The 17592-nt window shown below is 44.2% G+C and overlaps 2 long non-coding RNA genes across 4 annotated transcripts; both read right to left on the bottom strand.

The window, feature by feature from the left end:
- Positions 1-254: 254 nt before the first annotated feature.
- LOC138684725 (uncharacterized) lies at positions 255-6092 on the bottom strand. 2 transcript variants are annotated; one of them, XR_011323980.1, is made up of 3 exons: positions 5784-6092; positions 5578-5659; positions 255-1303 (listed from the first exon to the last, which is right to left on the bottom strand). It is a non-coding gene; the product is annotated as an uncharacterized lncRNA (long non-coding RNA). The 2 variants fall into 2 exon arrangements; XR_011323981.1 differs by lacking the exon at positions 255-1303 and adding an exon at positions 4761-5014.
- Positions 6093-7668: 1576 nt separating this feature from the next.
- LOC138684726 (uncharacterized) lies at positions 7669-16819 on the bottom strand. 2 transcript variants are annotated; one of them, XR_011323982.1, is made up of 3 exons: positions 16621-16819; positions 9354-9482; positions 7669-8267 (listed from the first exon to the last, which is right to left on the bottom strand). It is a non-coding gene; the product is annotated as an uncharacterized lncRNA (long non-coding RNA). The 2 variants fall into 2 exon arrangements; XR_011323983.1 differs by having other exon boundaries at positions 9354-9443.
- Between the last annotated feature and the right edge of the window lie 773 nt (positions 16820-17592).

Below are 17592 nucleotides of genomic sequence, written 5' to 3'. Positions count from 1 at the left end.
GGAGCTAACAGGTTATCTTAAGAACAGACCACAGACTTGAAATCTGCCCTCTGTTTTCATAAAAAAGAAAAGTTTTTCAGAAGGATAATCATATTCGGAAATGATGTGACTAAATGTTATCAGGTTGTCATGGTGACTGCAGTCTTTTAAAAAATGTCTGCATTGTGGTTCACTAATGAGCAATATATTAACTAAACCAAACACTGTTTGTCTTTTCAAGTATTATTCATATGCACTACTGAATTCAATCTCTCTTTTTTTTTTCTGCTATTGGAATACCGTTCTTTGTCTTAATAAACACTGGAACTGAATTCAGGCAATAAACAAGAGCAGAGATAACTTTGTCACCTTTGCTATATTTCATACCACTGTATCAAGCTGAGCCTCACATTAACCAGTCTGCAGTAGTATATACTGAGCATCACATTGCCAGCAAAATTACCTGCATAAGGTAGAACTTCAGATCTCACCAGTGTTAGGGTTTACATTTGTGTGACATGCAGAACACAAGCTGGAACACTGAAGCAATGCATAAGTCAGGCTGGTTTTGCATTCAACCCACCCCTACTAGCTCAAACCTTTAAAATTCACCTTCCAAGTACCCTAGACCCCATGTGGTGCCTGAGGGAGCTTTCCTTCTCCTAAATGGGCATGGAAATGGTAGAGATGAAAGTACCTTTTAGCACTCACATACATGTCAAGGCATGGTCTGCATTTCAGAAACTCTGGACTTTAGAGGTCTTCCCAGCAGCTCCACTAAAACCTCTCCCAGAATGAATCTACCACAACCCAAGCGGACATGGTGGTTTTGGAGGGGCAGTGAGGTCACACCAGAGAGGAGAAAACATATGAAGATACCGTAAGAGAGACAGTGAAAACTTTTGAGAGTCTGGAGGCCTTTCCATCCTGAAACTGTGCCATCCCAGGTTCAGGCTTGATCAGGACCTTCACTACCCTCTGAGCACTCTCCAAACTTGGCACTGGCACTGGAAGTTACTCCAAATGATGCAGAGGATAAGACAGACCTGAGCCCTGTCCAGACGGACATCAATCATAAATCAGACCTTTGCAAAATCGTTTCGGGTGGTGCTCTGTTATTTTTCTGAAATGAAAACTGTGTTTATGTTCCTGATTCTTTTGACACAAGCTAAGATGAAAATCCCAACTCTTTCAGTCTTCCCTGGAGCCTGTTCCTGCCCGAGATCTGCAGGAAATCCATGATTTTGGCTACGTCTCCTTGCAAAGCAAGTTTGTCAGTAGGGGATGAGAGAGCTGAAAACACATTGTTCAGATGTTTCGTGTTCTGCGGGGAAGAGATGACATTATCATGCACACTTAGCCCTTATATTACATGCTCTTCCTCTGCAGTTCACACCAAGGTCCCATTAGTTTTTCAAGCCTGCTAGAGGAAGACCACATTGACTGGAACATAATGACTAGCAATTGAATTAGTTAAGTCTTCCCAGGCATTTTGCAACTTTTGTTTATAGAGTGGTTTAATATCATGACTCATTCACTTTATTTTTGTTCAGTGAGTAATATTTGGTACTTAGACGTTTTCTTTTTGTAACGTGTCTTTTGAATCTCCCTTGTTTCAACTTCGCTCTACTTAGAATTTAAACACGTAAACACTGCTATTGAAAACTCATCATTAATTAATTATGCCTAACTACTCTCAACATAGGTTTTGTGTGTCAAAAGAGTAGTCCTGGCTCTCCATCTCCCGCCTATATTACCCCTCCTTCCCCCCACCACTGCAAGGCTATATTTAGTTGGAGATTTAGGTTGATCTGCAATTCCCACTGCAAATTCCTTTCCATCAGCAGCTACAGCCAGAAGGTCTGAATAAGGGAAAGGTTTGCACTTCAAGAGGCTTCCTGTTTCCCTGGATTTTCAGGTTTGCTACTGTTTGTAGAGCGAGGCTGGTACTAGACTCTGCAGACTAAGTGGCTGCTAACTCATCCCTGTTCTGGCACTGGCATCAGACTCGGGTGCAAAACATTGTCTGGTTGATGGCCCTTCCAGAAATATAGGCAGCGAAAGCAAGGAAAGCATGTCTGATCCTGAAATATTTCCAGAGCAAAGTGTCAGAGAGGATAATGCTGACAGGACTGGCAATCTCTCCAAGAAGGAGAATGAAGTAGAGGACAGCAGTCTGTAAATCACTATGGAGGAAAGTGCAGCAAAGGGAGAGCTCTGTGCGTAAAAGACTGAAACACTCAGCCCTGCTTCAAATGCAGGTGGGGAAAACAGAAAGAAAAATATTATATACTCATGCTAGGTTTTCTCTAAGCTTTCCAATAGTGCTTTTTCCACAGTGCTTGTGCTCCTGGCCTTGGTCATGCCCTGCCCTGCCCTGCCAGCTCCCTCTCCATTGGCTTTAACCTAAATTGAAAAGCAGCAGGGAGACACAGCCTTTGCTTCTTCCAGGACCTGCACTGCAGAGACCATGTTCTGCCTCTTCCCAAAGAGCAGCCCAGTCTGGGACAAGAGTCTTGCTTGAGGCCTTTGGAGACCTGGGTTCAACCACCTCCTAACCACGAACATACTGGGCAGAGCCTGCTACCTGTAAAATGCAAGCCTTTTATTCACCTACCTCCTGCGCTTGTTGAAAGGATAAATAGTTTAAAGCCCATGAGATGCTCAAATATTATGGTCCTGGGAAGCATGTAGTAGTGGAGATTAGTTGGGTTTGCTACCTTATTCCTCTCCAGACTCTAAGATTTCCATTTTGCTAACTATTTCACTACAATTCATGTTAATGTTTTTACCCACTGTTGAACTGTCAAAAAAGAGCCAATCTGGATACTTTCAGTTTCAGCTCCATTTTAACACTTTAACATTTGTTAAAATGAAGCCAGACACTTGACTACCTAGTTTGGATGATGTCAGTGTATGTGTAAAATGAACACGATAAAGAGTGTCATATGGAGCATATCCAACAGCTGATTTTCTTGTCAACCAGGAGAAACAAGATGACTGTATAACAAAGTTATCCCTGGAAGACTCAAGGCTGAGGTGCAGTGGAAAGATTAGCTGCACTTGTTTGCCTGCAAAACCTTGCTTTGTGGTATTACGTTCTTGTCAGTAATTGTAACAATGACTCTAAGCCTGAACAAAAGCCAGATGATGCTGGTGAAGTCTTTCATGGGATTCAGTAGGCTCAGGAGCAAGCTCTAAGTTTATAATTTCTTCTGCCCTTGCTTAACATTTGTAGGCTTGAGACCAAACTTCTCAGCTGTTTATCACAAGAAGCCAAATTTTCTATGAATGTCCCCAAAGAATATCCACGTTGCTGACTCGAAGGGCTCACTTTCCATACACCCAAGCATGAAGGGCCCTTTGAAATGATGGCTTCAAGTGTCAGCTCTAATCTTTTATTTTCACAGCATGTGCTGACTAAACAGAGCTGCCACTGGCTTCCATCTCCCTCCTTATTTTCTGCCTTCCATCTCAGCCCTTCTGTTGCCTCTTACTGTTTTCCTATCTTGGGTCACCTGAAGTTGTATAATCTATAGTTTATATCTCAATGATGTAGAGTGGTGTTGCCACAGAGATACATATACACAGAACATGCTTTTGCTGCCGCGTTCATCATACTAAACAGTTTTGATAGAGGTCTTCTGCTTATAATTATATACTTCCAAATATCACACGATATTTTCTCAAGTGTCTTGTAATTGCAACAAGTATAGCTAATTGCCTTTGCTCTTGTTCTTGCCCCAAACTTCCTGCGTTAGCAGAACATATTTATAGCAGCTACGTAATAAGTGCACTGCACTGATTGAAATGTTGGATGTGTTTCAGTTCTTGTTTATGCTTTACTATTTCTTCTTTCTTTATAAATTAGAGACTCTGGAAAGTGTTGGGGGTCCGGCTTGGTGCAGTTACGATGAATTCTTAATGTTCATTTCTCATTTTATTATATCTATATCTGCTCTGCAGGTTAAAAGACCTAGTAGCAGTGATAGGCCCTTTCCAAAACGATGGAGCCTAACACTTTCAAACTATGGAGAAATTTGGTCCAGATTCAAACTTCACAGCTTGGACTTATCTCCATAATGAACTGAACCAACACCCAAGATACAAACGGCCTTGAACTCAGATCCCAGATAAGGATGTTGTGTGCAAATTCTTCCCTTAGCTCAGACTCACGATCTTTTCAGAAAGGGGCTTTCCTAATTTTAGATGTTACTGCCTATCTCCTCTTTGCGAGTGCCTTTGGGTGGGAGGTTACCATGTCCTCAGCTGAGCCAAGCAAACAGACTCGGTGAGCTAATCAGCTTCAGCGCAAAGTCAGCAAAGTCACTTTGAGCTGCTGCAGGAGGTGAGCTGAGCCAAGCTGGCGGCTTTGCCCGGACGTGATTTCCATTTGCACAATCGGACCCTGCTGTGGAAACGGTAACCCCCAGCGCAGGGGCAGCGGGTAATGGCTTGTTTCTTTAACCACTTCAGCTAGACCTGCAAGAACGCCTCTGCCTTCATCCCTCCATGGTACTCAAAACTATGCCATCAACTTACACCAAGGCAGAATTTAGTTCTGCCTGTAACTGACAAGGGACCGATTGACAAAGGCCAGTCTGTTTGTATCCCTATGTATATTTGCATGATCCCTTTGTGGATACTTTTTAGATGAGTCAGCTTCTTCGAAAGGAAAAACACTGGTTTCACCAAGAAAATACAAAGGTTGTTTTTCAATGCCATAAAATGTCTCTTCACTTAATTACTTCTGAAGAGCTCAGACTTATGAATAAAGGGCCTAATAAGGAACTGCCGTAGCTGGTGTGTCCCGGGGACTGCTCTTTATTTACAATAAAGCGAGTAGGATCAGGATTTGACCTGATGGCATGACTGCTAGCATTCCTGTAAGTTCCAGTTGCAACTCCTCTTTCCCATGTAACTTTGCTTTTCCCAGAGAAGCCTGTCTGGTGTTTTATTTTTGTGTTTGGGCAGACTGGCATGTTGTCTCTGGCTTCGCGAGGAATGCCGAGGTGGAACAGACAGAACATCAGCTCTAGGGGAAAAAGAAAGGACCATTGGTTTGGAGTAAGCCTCCTGCCTTTCATCAGCCAATGTCCTACCTCTGGTAGAGAGGCATTTTTTCCCACCCACTTTGGCCTTGATGGAAACTAAAGGAAAACAAACCAGATTGGTATATACCTGGTCTGTAGATCATCGTGTCCTTCCCCTACTTAGTAAATGTTTCTTTAATTGGCTTAGTTAGCCCCTCTCACCTTTCAGCACTTCAGGAATGACTCTTTGAAGAGAGCCATGTACAGAGATTTGGTTGACATTTAGTGACGCTAGGCTCTGCAGTCTCCAAAATATGACTGATGTCACTTGCTATGTTCCCTTGGGTCTCTGGGGACAAAGTCACTCTTACCCTGAAACATGCATTGACAATCTCAAGATAACACTTCTTTGACAGAGTCAGGGGCCCTGTTCCAGGGTCTAATGTAATCTCTAGAAAGTTTCCAATCTGGGCATTGTTTGTTATTTATATTTCATATCTGGGGTTTGTGTTTGCCCTGCTGTGATTTTAGTATGAAAGCTGCTAATAAGAATAAAAATTCATACCTTTTTCTGCTGGACAGATGTGCTGGCAGGTCTATGCTCAGATGGAAGAAACCTTGTTCAAGGTGAACAAATTCAAACGAGCCTAGGAAAATAATCACGACCTGTATTCTCACCCTGCAAACGAAGCCACCGGCACTGAGAAGACGGGGGCTGAGGTGTGAACGAAACTGAATTTTGCTCTAACTAAATTAATCTGTTAAGCCCACCTGACTGTGTAGATACCCTTCACAGCACCAGGAGAGAAGTTCGTAAGCAGCGTGAGACACACTTTGGTTTGTTTCTTAGGAGAGGGCTGGCTTTATCACTGCTTCATTTTGACGCTACCCGTTCCTGAACTTTATTTTCCTTGCCCAGACACAAATCAGCGGAGATCGGGGAAGGGTGGGGTGGGGTGGGGTGGGGGTGGGGGTGGGGGGCGAGCCGCTGATACCCCGCTCGCAGGGCGGAGGGCTTCCATGGCCGCCTCGTCCCGGCGGAAGACCTCTCAAGTGCCTCGGACTCGCCTCTTTGGCGGGGCGGGGGCACCCAAAAGACCCGAGGCGCGGAGGAGCCGGGGCCGCGGGGCGGGGTGGGGGAGGGGGGACGCCCGCCCGCGGGGCGCGGGGCGCGGGGCGCGGGGCGCCGGGCGCGGGGCGCCGGGCGCGGGGCGCGGGGCGCCGGGCGCGGGGCGCGGGGCGGCGGGCGCGGGCGGCGCACGAGGGCGCTCGCGGGGCAGGGCTCAGCCCTCCGCCCGGCCGGCGCGGGCAGCGCGCGGCGGAGCGGGGTTCTCCTCCGCACCCGCCGCGCGGTTTTTTTTTGTTGTTGTTTTTTTTTCCAACGACGACTCGAGTATTGTTTTTAAAAAGGAGTGAAATAATAGTTTGTCTCTTGCAGACCAAAGGCTAAACCAACTGATAAAATTCAGCTGCTATCTGGGATAAACGCAGCTGAAACTGCCAAAACAAGCCCGACCTCCCTTCCCGCGTGTGCGCGCCGAAGGGTTTTACCGGGAGCTCAGCGCTGGGCGAAGCAGGGCTGGCACGGGCAGGGGGAAAAGGAGGGATGCGCGATGAGGAAACGGTACCTCGACAACTGGCCCAGCTTTGCTGCTTTAGCGCACTCTTTTAAATATTAATTTAATCATCGAGGTTAATGATTTATTGGTGGCAGCGAGAACTTGAAGAGGGAATGATGGAGGAGTTCTTTTTTTTTTCTTGTTTTCTGTTCTACCTTTGATGAAACTGCGGGTTTGCAAGAGCCCTCCCCTGTTGCTCTCTCCCCTGGGCAGTATCACAGCCTGAGGGCCCCCCTGCGGAAGTAAGGCCTTGGGCTCTGGTTCAGAAGGAGCAATTAGTACGCTATAACCACCAAAACCAAAACCCTATAACCACTGACCTCTCACCAAAGCACCAGGGAGCAGCTGGAGGTCATGGAGCGTCCACTGAGCGGGAACCTAAAATCCCCTCACACTATACGAACTTTTTCAGAGGGAGAAAGTAATGGAGCAGCCTGGGATGGAGAGAGAGGGTCACACGGAAAAGCAAGACATTGAACAAAACGTCTCCCTGCCTCTACCAGAAGACTCAGTTAGGTTAAAATTGGTTCTGTGGTGTACGATTTGAAATGCGCTATTTTCTGTCTCTTGTACAGAAGCCCAAGGTCTGCCTAAGTCAGGTTCTCTGGCTAATCTGAAGTAGCACTTACAGCTGAGGGCAAAGGCAGTGTTAAAAATGGTTCTTGTGCACGCTGCCCGAGGTGTTCAGGTGGGCTACTGTAAGGCAGGGTAGTTGGGTCATTGCTGTGAAGGGACAACACCACCATCTTATCAGACTTCCCTCCAGGTGAGTATCAGTCATACCTGGGCATGGTAATAAAGGCTTCCTATGTGAACATGGACTGTTCACACACACCTGCTCCTCACTCAGCCCCCAGGAGATTTTGGGAAAGACAGGAGCAGCTTGTTCCTGCCACCTTTCTTTCCTTGGGTACTCCTCAGATCCAGGCAGCAGCTTGGGCTGCAGGTGAGAAGGAGATGCCTATGCCCTACCATGTGCACAGGGTAAGGTTAATGTTTCCACAATATGTTTTGTCTACAGCATGTGGACAGGCTATTGTGCTGTTCATGGGATGGAGGTCTGGGCGGGTAACCATGGAGGATCTCAGCCCTCCCCTGCCACTGGATATGGAGAAGTTGATCGCCACTGATTTAAAGTGTAACATCAGGTCTGAAAAGTAAGGTGTGTGCATCGGATGAAAACAAAGGGAATTGGTGCAGATTCATGGGCACTACAGTGTCTCTCCTGTTTACCCTTGAGTCATGCATGAATCGGTGCCCAGTGTCCCTGTGTAATAGAAGGGGACACGCATGTAATCAAGACTTTTCAGAACAGACTGGAGTGTGGACCTAAACAAAGAGTGAAATGAAGCAAGAAGCAGGACTTTAATGTGTGATGTGGTTTACTTGGTCAGGGTTGGTCACCTCCCCCATCTTGAATTCCCAAGGCAGAAATCCTCCTGCAGACTAAGCCTGGTCAGCTGCTTGCATAGGACATCCCTGTTTTCCACCCTGTGAACCAGAACTGGAGGGGGGAGGATGGCTAAGGTGGATGGATGCACTGGCTGAGAATACAAAAATCACCAGCTGTTTCCTAGAGGTTTTTGTAGGATGGCTTTTGCAGGATGGCTTTTGCATAAAGGTGCCTTTGTGTCACCTGAAATGGAGCAAGACAAGGGACATAAGGGACATCAAGGCATCTAAGGCATCTGGACATCTGCTGCATTTGGCAGCAGCTGAGATGCAACAGCGGCACCAAGGTATTGCCCATAGGTTCTGAAGAGGCAGGTAGGTGTCTCAATACCTTTGCAGCTCTAGGCCTTAACTTGCCAAGTAAGGACTCCAGTAATAATTCTGTTACAGAAGGAGCTCATATCCACTTATGACAAGACTGTGTGCCTAGTCTGACTTGCTTTTTATGATTGTCCTGGTTGTCCATTCCCTGTCAGTTCACAAGTACTAGGTTTGCGTCGCTTTTCCTTACAAAGCACCCAGGCTTGGCATCTGGAGCTGCTATTGCACTTGCATATAAGTGGCCATGGGTAGGTGAAAGTCCCTCTGTTCTCTGTGTATGTTCGACCTTTGGGTGCATAAGATGGGCAGAAAATCCAGGCAAAGAAAATTTAATAGTAGTTTGGAGAAAAATTATTTCCCACTGCAAAAATATACTTTTTTCACAAGGAATTCAGTGTTGCCTCTCCCAGAGATGAATGCATAAACTGTGAACATTCTTTCACTTCCTATTGCCACATCAAAGAGGCAGCGGGAATGAATTCCCAGCCTAGTTCAAGTTAAATTAAAATACAACCCAGTAAGGTGTCTCTGTGTGTATTTTTTATTTTTAAGTTGCAGTGTTCCCACTGTTACTGGAAAGACACTTCACTTGTAAATAAACAGATTCCCAGCCTTGCTTCGTTGCTTTCTATGGACACAACTGCCAGTGGCTGCAGAAACACTCTTCTTATTACACTCTGTGGTTGTTTCCTAAGAAATCTATTACTCATAGCATGTTGATCTTAGAAGGATTCTTTCACATTTTCTGGTAAACACAGCACATCATTCTTGTATGATCCTGAAATTAATGTTTGTAAATTGTTTGGGAGATGAACCAAGCTGTCATTTTTAGATGCTGTCACAATAACAACCCATAATGTCAAAACACCGTCAATCTCTCATCGTGTACAAAGGGAAGCTACGCAATGGTATTGATGTAACGCAGTTTGCTGAGTAGACCACCACCTACCTTGATAGCTCCTGAAGGGATGCTTGAAAAATGCCTTTTAACATTGGTTTTTAATGATGTGGGATGTGCCAGGAGGATTTATACCTAGGGCTGAACCAACAGAGTGATCAGTTGTCCTCAGTGCCATATCTAGAATAAGACAGCAGGCTGCATTGGTTAATCTGGAAGCCATGTATTTATTCAGGATATTAAGGTTTAGTGAGGTCATGATCAGTCACCAGCACTCATGCCGAAGGGAAGAAATGGGATGCTGAAGGTCCAGGAGTCAGGAACAGAGAGCTGTTGGTTGCTGCTGATAGGCTTTCTGTGTGCAAAGTCTACCATACACCAAGAGGGTATGGGAAGTGAGGAGAAGCAGGACTGCTCGAGCAGTCAGCATGTCTGGGCTTAACAATGACTCTGAAGTTGACCTTAACATGTTGGCCTAGTCTGAGATACTCAAGACCTTGTCCTACTGCAGGGAATGCCATCGGGAGTGGCATTATCCCTTATTCTAAAAAGATTTTCTCCTTTTATGGTGCTTACCTCATGCATTTATATATAAATGTCTCCCCTTTCAGACTTTCTCATGCTGGGCTAAGTAAGCTCTTTAAGTCTTCCCTCAGAAGAAGTGTTTTCTATTCCCTGATTGCCCTCCCTGCCTTTCTTTGCCTTCCTTATTTTGAGTTCATCTTTCTGGCCCAGGAGAGGCAAAACATGTGAAAAGGATTTTTCATTGAAGTCCTACAAGTGCCTTGTTCAATAGCATTTATGCTTTACTATCTTGATTTGAAATACATCCCCAGCTGCAGTCTAGAGGGGCAGTCGATATTTTCACATCTCCACCACAATCTCAATGCACAGTCAGCCCAGAAAATCTACCAGTATGGGCACTACAGCTGCTGACATACTCTTTGTCTTGATGTATAGACTTTACGCAGATCTGAGACTTTTCAGAAATTCAGTTTAATCCCGGATGCAGCTTGGCATGATTCAAAATTAGTAGAGGATAGGTAAATTTGGATCATTTTCCACCTTGAAATAAATAAATGTTGAAATAAATAGAGATGAAAATAAATAGAGTCATGATGCCTGGCAAGGATTCTGATACAAATTCTAGAGTCTTCTGAAAAGCCATCTTTGTCAATAACTCTGTGGGTAGCATTTCTTCCCCTCACAGAAGTACCTGGCCAGGCTACCAGATCCTTCAAAAAGCAAATTTTAACATCCAGGATCAAAGCATTGGTGCATCACTCTGGAAAAGCTGGTGAGGTGGATTCCATGTCAGGATGCACCCATTCACTGTGAGGTCTTTAGGGGCAAATGGTGGAGATACCATGTAAAAAAATGACTGAAAATTACTCATGGCTTCAGCACCCACCAGTACTGAAAAGTGAGGAAAGCTGTGAAAGAGCATCTTAAACTGATTTAGGTTCTGTTAAGCAAAGCCTGCTTGGAAGTGTTGACCACCTAGTGGAAAATTGTTTACGTGAGTTGTTAGCAGCTGAAACAACACCGAGGGTCCATAATCTGATGTCCAAAAGACTCTGTGAGGCTAGAAGCATCATGCTGCTGAACTTCTGAATAAGTAAAGAAGGATATTTCATGCACTGGAGAAACAGAGATGATGCAGTGAGACTGGTGGAAGACAGAAACTGGTCATTTCTGATCTCTGCAAGAGTAAGTCCCAGGAGCTGATTTCTCAGGCATATGCATACTGTGTTTTCTTGCATCCGTTCATTTTTAACCCATCATTTTCAGTCTTGAAAACTCTGAAATAAAATTGCCTCATGAGACATCACTAAAGCAGTCCCTTAGATGCTGCATTTGAAAGGCAGCCCTTACACGCATTCTGGGGAAAATCATCACATCAGTGGACATCTGGTGCTGAAGATGCAGAAGTCCTGCTTCCCTTTCCGTCCTCTTGGAGGAGGAGCATGAGAGCATTGGAGGAAGGAAGACAGGTGAGCAGAAGACCAGGAAGGCTTCAGTAAACTTCTGAAACTCCCATCTTACTGCAGGAAACTCACTGTTCATGGGCACAATGAAAACATCAAAAATGTTGGTATCGTCTCACCTGTCTGCTTTGTTCTCCACATTGTGGAATTGCATATGAAGTTGCAGCCATGGGTCCAGATAGCCAACGTATGGCAAGAGAAAAAGGTGGTGAGTACTTCTGGGTACTGTCCCCTGCAGCAAGCAGATCCTTTCAGGTGTTAACTCTATACTGAATGGAGGACAGACCTGGATTTGTCCCACAGTCACTTTCTAAATATACAGTGTTGACAAGATTTTATTCTCAGTGTCTTATCTATGAGTAATCCATTTTCTGTGTCTTGGAAAAAGCTTATTATTAATAGGCAACAATAGTGTGGGAGTGAATCATAGGGCACCAGACTAGAGCCAAGTTTGGTCTATCAGCAGTCTAGTCTCTGCTCTTAGTTTCTGCTCTACCCCAAAGTAGTCATGTAGGCAGGGGTATCACCGAAAAAGTGATGCTGACAGCTAGCTAAGGGACACTGAAAGGTGTCAGCTGTAGAAGTGGTGAGGGTAGACTTCAGCAGGAGCCAGAGCTTGTGATACCCGCTTGCTTTTCATTCTTGTTACTGTCTGTAGCCTGGGTCCACTCCATGTCACTGCATTTTGCTGGGCTTAGCAGCAGTTGAGGTCAGGCTATGGGCTGGAGGACTAGGCTATGAAGCCTGGTGGAGCTAGGCTGTTTGAGAAAGGGGTAAGTCCAGCCCTAACACATCAAGCAGACCTGGGCTCTCTCTTTTGCAGAGTTTGGAAGTTGGTGGTTTCTTGGCATAATCTTGAAGACTCAGAATGATAAGGGTAGTTGAATCTGATGTTGAGAATGAGCTTAGAAATACACCAAGCTAACACGATGGACATGTTCTGGCAGTTTATTTTGTCGGGGACCAGAATTACAGCTGGTGTGAATCCATAAAACTCTGTATCCACCAGATAGGAGTTTCAAAATGATACGAGGATATTTAGTTCTTCTAATGCATTTTTAATCATTAGACATTAAAGTCTTGGCAAATGGAAGACTGTTTGCCTCACAAACTACCAGGTCTGTGACATCAGCAGGACCAAAGATACTGAATGAACTGGTCTATCAGAACACACTTATGGAGTTATGAATAACATGCTATATATTACTTGGCAGACTGAGAAGTAGAGTACAAAACCATGGGGGAGAGTCAGCTCTTGAGGAAAAAAACCCAATGAGCAGGAGCCAGTAGAGGCCATATGTGAGATAAGATAAATTCAGTCTTGGGAGCAAGAAGCAGAGCCAATTGGGAACCCAAGCAAGAGTTTAGGACTCTGTGGGGAATAACCCCATTAGGAGCTATGCATAAGAAATTTTAGATCCAGAAAACTTTGGAAGGCCCCCAGCAAAGCAAGGGGGAGTCATCACATTTCAGATTCAAGATGGGAGCCTGAACCATGATGTAGTTTTAAGCTTGAAGGGGAAGCAGCTGAACCAAGGAGGAATTTCAAATTTCCTGTTAACCGAATGGTTAACCGAATGCTAAGCTCCAGGAGTCCTGAGAATTTTTCAGAATCCCTGATTTCTTTGGTTTGGGGTTTGTTTGTTTTTTTAAGGTCCTGGCAGCATAACTTCAGTTCATTCTAAGGCTCTAAAACCAAAAGACTAAATGAAAAGCTCATTATATTCTTCAAATAAGCATCATGACTACAGAGTGGGACAGAACCAAGAGCGTATGCCTCATGATATTTTTTGTCATTTAGAGCTGGTAGTCCTGACATTGAGACAGGAGTTGCAGGTGAATGAAAATTATCAAAGTTTTTCAAATGCATGCTAAAAAAAAGACTGGGTGCATTTGAGTCATCAGGGAGCTAAACTTTTAGGTCAGAAAACAGAAGAGCTTGAGCCATCTGGGAATTTCAGATTTGGGGTCAGAGCTGCATGAACCGTGGTGTGTTGTTGGGAATTTCTAGCTCAGCAAACTGGCTGGAGCCTGGAGGGAGTATCAGGGCCAGCAGCAGAGAGGGCGTGAGGAGATCATGAGTCATCTGGGACTGCAGACAGGAGAGGGCAGCTGCCAAGTGAGTGGGTGCCCTTGGGGAGGTTTGCATTTTGCAGGTCTCCCACAGCTGAAGTCAGCGGTGCTTGGTACAAGCAAGAGCACTTTCCTGTGCCTGAATGTTAATATTTCCCAGACACACAATGGGAAGTGCACAGAAAAGCTCTCCACCTTGCCAGCCTTATCCTGTGAACATTTATATGGAAGACACTATTTACTGAGGCCACTGGGATTAATAAAGCTACTCCCTTGTCCATAGGAGGTGAGGTCTCCCAGAAAACCACATTCATTCCTGGTGGACTCCACTGGCTTCATGGCTGTTTAAATCAGAGATAAATGTTCCCCACCTCTTCTGTGCTCAAAGATGCCTGTGATCATCCGGAACAACTGCATCCATTAAAGATGGCATAAGAACCTCAGCTTTGAATGTTTTTCCCCTGTTTTCTATTTTAATACTTGATTATCTTTGCCTGGCCATCAGAGTGATAACAGTATATCAGTTTATTCAGTAAATATCTTTTCATCTTCCCGAAGAACACTCATTATTTATGACTAGCAAGAAAACCTTTGCCTCCAATGGCAGGAGAATGTCTCTTTTTTTTAATTACCATGTATAGTTAGCTGCATGGTGATTGGAATAAAATAATTCACTTTCTATTCCCAGAAGAGTCTTCCTAAGTGCCTTGAGAGGTGAGGGGGAGGCTGGCAGATGAGTGTAATCTCAAGCAGCACACTGTAGTGGAATCCAGCACTAGGAGCCAGATGGCAAGTTTGCACTAAATAGCACATTTTTTTTTTTAATAGCTGTGAAAGTTCTCTGTCTGCACATGGCTTTGCTGAATGACAGCAGAGAGCACTTTTAATTTATCTGGTGTTACACTTAGGTTATTCCTTCAGAAGGTTTCCCTTGTTTTTCACATGAGATCAGGGCCCATTTTCAGTACCAAAGCCAATGTTTAAATATCTGTGAGAGTTCAGAAAGCAAAGAGGGCAAAGGTGTGGGAGGAGAAACACTAAAAAAATGAAAAGAGAAAAATGAATTTAGGAGAGTGCTAACAGCAAGCAGCACCCTGGCCTTGCTCTGTATAGCCTTCTGAAAAGTGGCTCTGTTGTGTAGCTCTCGTGCAACATCCATTGAGTGTGTTGGGATCTGAACACACATTTCCAAGGATGGGGATGAGAACTTGAGGTAGTTAATCATTTCCCATCTTGCTTGAAAATATAGTTGCAGTCATAAATACTGTGTAAAGAATGCTGCCATAGCAGTATATACACATGGGCTTCATGTTAACTTGGTTCTGAGAGCTTCGTTATAGTATTAGCTTCCACTGGAGATCTAAAATGTATTTTCCATCCATGGAATGAGGATTGGACCCCAGATTTTGAGTTTTCTGATGCCATTCAGACATCAAAAACCCCATGAATGAAGATGGTCTGTGCAAGTCCAGTTCATCCACAAATGCCCCTCTGAGCACATAGAACCACCTGAGACAATAAATGGAAGGAAGACAAGACAAACCCTGTTCCTATCTTCAGGCACCCACCTAACTGGTAATGCTCTTCTGGGCAGAAGCGATGGCAGAATGTGCAAAGACTATGGAGAAAACTCACAGTTTGAGAAGCATGGGGCAGTCCTGTGGGCTTTCACAATGTGCTACAAAGCAGTGAAAAAGGACTAGACTGAGACCTTCTAAGAATCAACAGATACACTAAATCTGCCCTGGAGTGGACATAGGTGCCACATGCCCCTGGAAATTTGGCCTGCTGTGATAGTTGTGCTTTGAATGATTCTGGTGCATATGGTGAGTTTCTCTGCCTGAAGTCAGACAGCCCATGCAGCTCCTGTGCTTTTGGCCACAATAGACTGGGCTGCTTCTTTCAGTGGGGCAGAGCCCTGGGTTCTGTCTTGCTCATATAACCTGGCTGCACATGGGAAATGAAGAAATGAGTCCACCTTTGATAGCTGATGTGCTTGGAGACCTGGTAACAGAAGTGTGACTCTAAATCACATTGCTTACAGCGCGCCAAGCACATTTGTCAGCATGAACCACTAAGTCTGGGAGAGTTCAGAAACTTCTGAAATACAGTTTTGGAGTTACAGCAGCTGAAACAAAATCCATGTGTCACCTATTGTCTGACTCTGCAGCTTGTTATTCTGTCATTGAATACTGACTGCCCTGCTCTTACAGAAAAGGACACAAAAGACAAATGTCATTCTTCTATACTATCTGCATATTTAAAACTTTCCCACTTTATAAACGTAAGGGACATTAAAAATCTGCAAGCAAAGCATTGCTTTGTTGGTGTGGTTTGCACTATACCTAGCACAGTGGGCCCCTAATCAAATGCATGATAAGCACCCAAAAATAGGAAAGAGCATCTTCAGATGTAGCATTGCTGCTAAAATGGGACTATAATGTCTGTCTCATCTTAGATAGGGCTGCCTGCATCTATTTAAACAGTGGTACTCATCCTTTGCAAAAGGTTGCCTTCAAAATAGGACTTGTGTCTTATGGGAGCCACAGAAGTTGCTTTGGCTTTCTGCATGGGGCTCAATCCTACAAAGTCATCGCTAGAACAGACTGAAATGTTTTTGTACTGTTTTTGCAGAATAATGCCTGGGGACAAAGGGATTTAAAATATTTGTTTCTTCCAACATTTCAGGGTATTTTTCAGTGACAGACATCACTTACTTCTGTTTTCTCTTTTCACTTTTTTCAGTTTCTGTATTTTGTGCACATTTTTGCTTCTCATTCTTTGCACATTTCCCATTGGAATGTGGAGGAAAGAGTTAGATAAAAGGCAGCATTTACTTTCTGTGATGTTTCCAGCAGTCCTTTTCCTTATCTGAGTCAACATTTTCTTTTCCAGGATGATATTTAATTCTTCTAAGATGGGAATCATTTTCCTTAAAAAAACCCCAACCAACAACAGAGGAGATAACTGGATCAGCTCAGTGCAGCTACACACGGTGATAGCCAGACTGATGATGATGTAAAATCATCTTTTTCCTATTCTAACTGTTTGAAGATTGCATATACGAGTCATACTTCATTGACAATCAATAAACAAGTTTTTTACCGCTGTCAGCGCTACGGAGCTGATGCAGTGCTGAGAGAGGGAGTTGATAGCTGTACTGACTCAGCCACTCTTCAGGCAACACTCAATTCATTTCTGAGCCCAGAATTGTTCTGACTATTACACGGAGAGATGAAATAAGGAACCTCACTAACCTGCTTTCACAGATTTTCATCACGTTTTCAGGTTCCTTGTCAGCCATTCCCACTTCAGATGTAGAAATAATCACAAGCTGAGCTTAATAACTTCTCTTGTCTGACACACAACCTTCCTGAAAGATGTCCAGCCTTGATCTGATGACATCAAGCTTTGGAGCATTCACCATATCCCAGAGCAAAGCGTTCCAGTGACTAATCACCCATGCTCTTGATAATTTGTTTCACTAACTCAGGATGACTTTAAAGCACTTTTTTTTTTATTCCCCAGCCTAGCACAAAACCAAGCCAAATTGTACGAAATAGTCCAGCTGTATCTAAAGGTGCATTTCTGAGGATCCTGACTTGAAAAGATCTTCTTGCACTTCTGAAATTTCACATCTGAGGCAGAATTTATCATGTATAAATTGTCAGCTGCTTAGCTAGCTGATTACACCTACAATTCAGGTCTAATTGCTTCTATTCTTGCTCAGAGACACAAAAATTTGCATCAAGATAAGTACCCTAGGAAATGTTTAAATGATCCTAGTGCATATGGTCAGAACTGCCCCACTTGCAGACAGAGATAATCTAGCTGTCATGGACTAATGAACTGTAACTTGGAATTCTGGTTGATCCTGTCACCCTTGGCCAAAATAATCCAAGGAGGGACGTGACGCATGTTGAAATCTTGTTTTGAGAACTGGACATTCGGATATCTTCCAGGACTGCTCTCAAGGTTGTATTGTACTCACAATAAAATTGTTTGGGAGAATTTAGAAAAACTTAATGATGGAGGACTATTGCCTGGGCTCCGCTGTGAATGAAAAAACATCCTAACTATAGAGGCATTTCATATCCTTCGTGAAGAACCCACTTAGAACTGGCCTTCACTGCTGCAGTGTGAGACACTGTCATTTTACAGCTTACAGCCCTTCCACAGGGCTACTTTTTTGCTTAAAATTAAGCATATGCTTTTGTTTCATTTCCTTT

The sequence above is a fragment of the Haliaeetus albicilla genome, chromosome 3, assembly GCF_947461875.1.
Source record: "Haliaeetus albicilla chromosome 3, bHalAlb1.1, whole genome shotgun sequence".
Lineage (NCBI taxonomy): Eukaryota > Metazoa > Chordata > Aves > Accipitriformes > Accipitridae > Haliaeetus > Haliaeetus albicilla.
Note: the sequence above shows the minus strand (reverse complement) of the source record. Positions and strands in the feature narration are given on the sequence as shown.